This window comes from Protopterus annectens, chromosome 2.part1, assembly GCF_019279795.1.
Source record: "Protopterus annectens isolate FY-2018-M chromosome 2.part1, PAN1.0, whole genome shotgun sequence".
In the NCBI taxonomy this organism is placed as follows: Eukaryota; Metazoa; Chordata; order Ceratodontiformes; family Protopteridae; genus Protopterus; species Protopterus annectens.
In genome coordinates this window covers 277,523,090-277,529,191 of record NC_056729.1, presented here as the reverse complement: position 1 = coordinate 277,529,191, position 6,102 = coordinate 277,523,090, and the positions used below count along the sequence as shown (strand labels likewise).

The window sequence follows — 6,102 nt, the reverse complement described above, 5'->3', positions numbered from 1 at the left end:
AAGCTTGCCTACTACATTACCCCGCATCATGCTACTCTCTTAGTGGCCACATCTGTCCTCTATTTTCTTATGCGAGTCCACATTTATTGTCAGAACTGCACTCACATAATTATTAGTCAGGTCTTTAATCAGCAGCATGTGCCTTTAGAATGAGCAGCATTTTTACAGCTGCAGCTCAGCAATCATTCACAAGTAACATGAAAGTAACACAGAGTTAGTAACTAACAGATACATTAATTATGTTCCTATCAGCCTTGCCAACACCTTTATTAAGAAAACCATAGCCAGTTTTGTCCTGCCTTCTCAGCACTTTGTCCCCCATCAGTCTCTTCTCTGCACTTCCTCTAAAGTTTCTCTTGATCATGTCTTAATCTCTGTGAAAACCAAAACACTTCCATATGTCCAAACAATGGACCTGGCTGCCTCACAGTAAACACTAAATGCAGCTTTTCTCCTTCCATGCTTAACCTAGTTATCCTTAAACACTTATTCACTACTATGTGCCCCAGAACAGCTATCAAAGTGACCCATCCAAGAAAAGGTGATCCCATCATAAAACCAGGTAACTACAGCACCATATATATCACCTATATCATTTGTAAGGTTTAGGAATCTATCAAAGCAGTCTCATAAGTGTCGGCACAAGGAAACTATAGTATCTTGATACCAACCTATTTAACTGATTTCTTTCACTAGAGATACAAAAGCCATAGATATCGATCACTCTGTCCACACTGTTAACCTGGACCTGATTAAGGCAATCAGTACAATCCCATGTACACGCATTTCTGGCAAGGTCACACAGCAGCATTAATCTATATGGAGTGCAGTATAAGTAAGCAACATACTTACTAATGCAACCCTGACATTTAGTGTGGGATACTTCTTCTGATTAAGAGAATGTCACTATGAATGCTTTCCGTTGCTGTGTTTTAGGCCCCTCCTCTTTGCTATTTCCGTTATACCATCAAATCAGAAGATGAGTAGCTATGACTTATTATGCCTGACAATGACTATAAACACAGTGCCATCATGCACATCTTGCATGGAAATCACATCCTTTAATATAAGTTGATCAGATTAATTCTGGGTATATTACCAATGGACTAAAACTCCATGCCAAAAGTAACTTTTTTTGGTAAGCAAGATTTGTCTAGATTATGCAAAAATTAAAGGTGCTCCTCTCCCCAAATTGACTCAGTCAGGATTAGGGTGCTCTCATTGACAGCAAACTGTATTTTAATTGCTATGTGTTAGTTGTGATCAGGAAATCTTTCTAATTTTTACAGCTAATAACCAAAGGTAAATTCTGTAGGAGTTGTAAAGCCATAATCCTGTTGTAAATGCTTTCATCAAACCTATCATCGACTGCAGTGCCCCCTATGACTTGTATCGCTTCAAACACCTTATTCAACATGAAAAGCCACTAAAAATCATAACCAAGAAAACTACTGTGCTAAACTATCTGCATTATGCAGATATGCTAAAAGCCCTCTCAATGTGCTCTTTTTCTTGAAGCTGCTTTGTAATGATCTGTGCCTGGGCTACCGTGTCATAAGAGCCCAACTGTGCTTGATCACCTGCATTTATACAAGACTAGCAAAATCACTAACACCCACAACACAAACTTTAAACTTCATTGACATATAAATAGAAACTCTTGGAATGATACATTTCTAACCCAATATATCCTCTATTTAAAGAAGAAATTCTGCAAGTACATCAAACAACAAAATGTAATAGCTCCCTTTAAATCTAATATGGACAACTGGATTGGAAATTGGAAAATCACCCTTATCGCATGTAGTACAACACTTCATGAAAGGGCAGACTAAGATATTACTTCCATATTGGGCTTAGTTTTCTAGGATTTCACAAAGTTTTGAGTGACATAACTAGCATTCGCCTATGAAACTGCAAACTATAAATAAATAGACAGATTGATAAATGCATCTAGTTGTGACTGATTTTACTGCTTAGTTATTTAGTTTTGCTGTTTGCCTTGCGATAAATGACATATACAGTATATCATTTCTGTAGTTAAAATGGGTTAATTTTATTAACAGTTATAGAAAATTCCAGTGCACGTTGTACCAGCAACTTATCTTTCATTAAACATTATTCATGACTCATTTGTCAATCAGTCAGGTAACTGAAGAAAATTAGTAGATCTGTTTTTGTTTTGTCTCATTTGGAAAAATGAAGGAGTATTCCAGTCATGTGAATGATATGTTTATGCTCAGCAAATGTACATTTGAATTGCATTTCTGGGCATATCTATATTTATATCTATATCTATCTATTTATATATACTGTGTATGTGTGTGTATATATACATATATAGATATATATATATATATATATATATATATATATATATATATATATATATATATATATATATATATCTAAACTGGGCACCATAATCGACTCTCCAGCCGACACAAGCATCCTCCAAAAGGGCCTCATAGAAACAGACAACTGGTGCCAGAGCCATGGCCTCAAGCTAAATGCCAAAAAGTGTATAGTCATCCCCTTTGGCAAAAATAAAGTGCCCACAAATGACCACATAGGTGGTAATCCATTAAGTACAGAAGAAGTAATTAGGGACCTGGGGACCCAAGTTGATAGCAGTCTCTCATTTGACAACCACGTGGCCAAAGTGGTTAGAAAAACATTTTATATAGCCTACCTAATCATGAAGGGATTCACATCTAGATCAGGGGAGGTCATTGTGCCTCTTTTACTCATCCCTCATCAGGCCCATAATGGAGTACAATGCCCCTTTTGGGATGTACCTTACCAGACACCTGCAGCAACTGGAAAGACCCCAAAAGTACCTCACCAAGAGGATCAAAGGGCTCAAACAGATGCCATATGCTGCCTGGTTAAAGAAACTCCAGCTCTACTCAATGGCATACCGCCTGCTCAGAGGCGATCTGTGCCTGACGTATAAAGCCATGTCCAACCCGGAATTAATGGACATGCTGCACCTCAGAAAATCCAAATCCCATCGAGCTACGCGCTCGAGAGACTTGAACCTCAGCACTGAAATAAATAGGACATGCTGGAGGGACAGATCCATAACCCAGAGGCTCCCTTCACTCTGGAATAAAATCCCAGTCCAGGTTAGGCAGAGTCCCTCATTGACTCTCTTCAAGAGGAATCTTGATGAGTGGATGGGAGATCGTAGGTTTACCCCGGGTATCACTTCTGTGTCACTGTTAGACAGAGGCACAGTATACTAACCTCGAAAAAGGGCATAGCAAAATTAATTTTAAATGGGTTGTGAAAGCCAAACACACTCTGGCTAGGCTTATAAATGCCCTAGGGCAGATAGCCTAATATGAACCTATGAACCTATATATATATATATATGTATATATATATAATATATATATATATATATATATATATATATATATATATATATAAAAATATATATTTATGTATATAAAAGTTATACTTCCCAAACTCAGATTAACCAAAAAAAAAAAAAAAAAAAAACCTTAATGACAAACCCAATGAAAACATTAAAACATGTATACATGTTTTTTTGGCAGGGAGTAAAGGCCCCCTGCACCTCTCCTGTGGGTGACCGTGCCCCTCATTACCATATAACTTAAATACCAACCCTGAGATGGCCAAATAATGAACAATGGGGAAAATTCTTCTTTCTCAGGTATCAAGCAATCTTTCAAAAATACTGGTGCCTTGCTCATTCTTCATGAAATGCATTTTGATCAATGTGTTTGTACTCATAAAATGTAGAGGCACATTTATATACATTTTATTCTGAAGTTTTCCACATCTGTCAGATAAAGCAGAAAAAAGTACAGTTTGCCTTTAGTATATGTGCTTGCTTTGGCAACACATATACTAAAATTGGAATGGTACAGAGAAGATTAACATGGCCCCTGCACAAGGTTACATGCAAATTCATTAAGTATCCCATGTCAAGGATGGAGTTGACATAATGGCTAAGGTCTTTACTTCACAGATACAAAATGCAGAGTTTGATTATGTCATCTGGTTGTAGGCTAAGCTTTGAAAGTCTGCAGAATGATAGCTTGATGTTTATAACATGTCACGTACTTAACAAATACATTGTGTCAAGTAACATGAACGTTTCATCCTATCTTTTCATTTTTTTTCTATTTGAGCTTGAATATAGCCAGTGCTGTTGCTGGACTAAAGTTTTTAAATGTGTTTCAAAATGATGCAGTCATTTCATTGACATGAATTTAATAACAATGGGATTCTTTGATCGGGTTTAGTTGAAACCAAATTCTGTATGCAAAAATGTGGTAAAAGAGGCTTCATCTTACATCTAAGGTTGTGTTATGATTTAATTTATAAGGAAATGCATGGTATGAGAATTTGCTGGAGTGCTTGCTCTACACACACACTGCTTGCTTTTTGTTATACTTTGAAAACTGATGCTTTTTGTTGTATGATTATTTTTTCTTGATGTGATGCAACTCTGTTCATGGAATTCCTATGACTCAAGTTTCAGAACGTGGAATTTCTCTTTATAATAACACAAGGTTATCAGGAAATAGCTGCATCTATATCCATATGTATGTACATATCTATGCATATATATATATATATATATATATATATATATATATATATATATATATATTATATATGGGTTCACTATTGAATCCCGAAATACTGAAATTCTGAATTTCAGTATTTTGAAATTCTATAGCCGAAACCTGTAAATACCGAAACCCCATAACCGCGAAATTTAAAATCGCAAACCTACAGTGCAAATACACCACACACATGCACAAACACACAATCTCCCCCCACAATCAAACAAACAATTCTACACTACAGACAAGTGAGGGGCAAGCCCCCCTGCCCCCCCTGCTTATATATACTAACTCCGAGATTGCACAATCATGCACACAAAGGTAACACACACACATTTCACAGCCCCTTGCACACACACATCACAGCCAAAACACACACTAACATACACTAAAGCCCCTAACCAATACACTCATATGTACTTACCTACACTTACACCTATGCATTCACACACTGCAACACCCCCCCCCTTCTTATGTATACTAACTCCGAGATCGCACAATCACACAAAGGTAACTCACATACACACATTTCACAGCCTCTTGTATACACACACATCACAGCCAAAACACACACTAACATACACTAAAGCCCCTAACCAACACACTCATATGTACTTACCTACACTTACACCTATGCATTCACACACCACAACACCAGACGCTCCGAACTTCGGTATTTTGAATTTCGCGCTTCTGGTGTTTTGTAATTTCAAGGCTTCGGTATCATAATTTCAAAATGCTGAAAGTCGAGATTTCAGTATTTTGAAATTATAAAGGGAACCCATATTATATATATATATATATATATATATATATATATATATATATATATATATATATATATATATATATATATATATATATCATAGATGTTTTAATGTAATGGTTTTCAGAAATGGATCACGTGTCCTTGAAATGTGTGCTGCAGAATAGAACATAAGAATATTTCCATAGCACTAAGTTAGATAAAAACTATATATTAACCAGGCACTGGTTAGCAATTAATATTGTATATAGCAAAGAAGCTTGGAGATTGAAAGCTTGTTCCTCAACTGTAGATTCAGATGGTATCAGATGGAGTTTGCCCAGAACACCTGAGAGGCTTACATGTGGATAATATTTGGTAGGAACTTCTGAAATCTAGAACTATGACTGGTTCTGGTTGAAACTAACACCCTGGAATTTTTAACAAACAACCTATTCCTGGAGGGGCTGTGAGAAACTACACTTTTGTATTATCCCAAAGGCAGTTTAATTGGGTTGTCTCCCTAGCTGTGTATGCACTGGTGTCCTAGTTGTGGCTAAGACATGATATGAGGAGTGGTTTTTTTGAAGCATCCCCACCCCAGTCCCAAGGGTGGTCACCCTCCCCGTTGGCTTTGTCACTTATCCTAGTTGTGGTTCTCTCTGGTCTCATGCAAAACTAGATAAGAAAGCCAGCAGAGTCCATGTCATCACATGACCACTGTTTGTGGAAAAGGTGAGCTGACTTACCCTC

General features: G+C 36.9%; 1 non-coding gene across 1 annotated transcript; it reads left to right on the top strand.

The window, feature by feature from the left end:
- The first annotated feature begins 3,855 nt into the window (after positions 1 to 3,855).
- On the top strand, positions 3,856 to 3,961 carry LOC122795196. The gene has a single exon (XR_006363789.1). It is a non-coding gene; the product is annotated as a U6 spliceosomal RNA (small nuclear RNA).
- Positions 3,962 to 6,102: the final 2,141 nt, after the last annotated feature.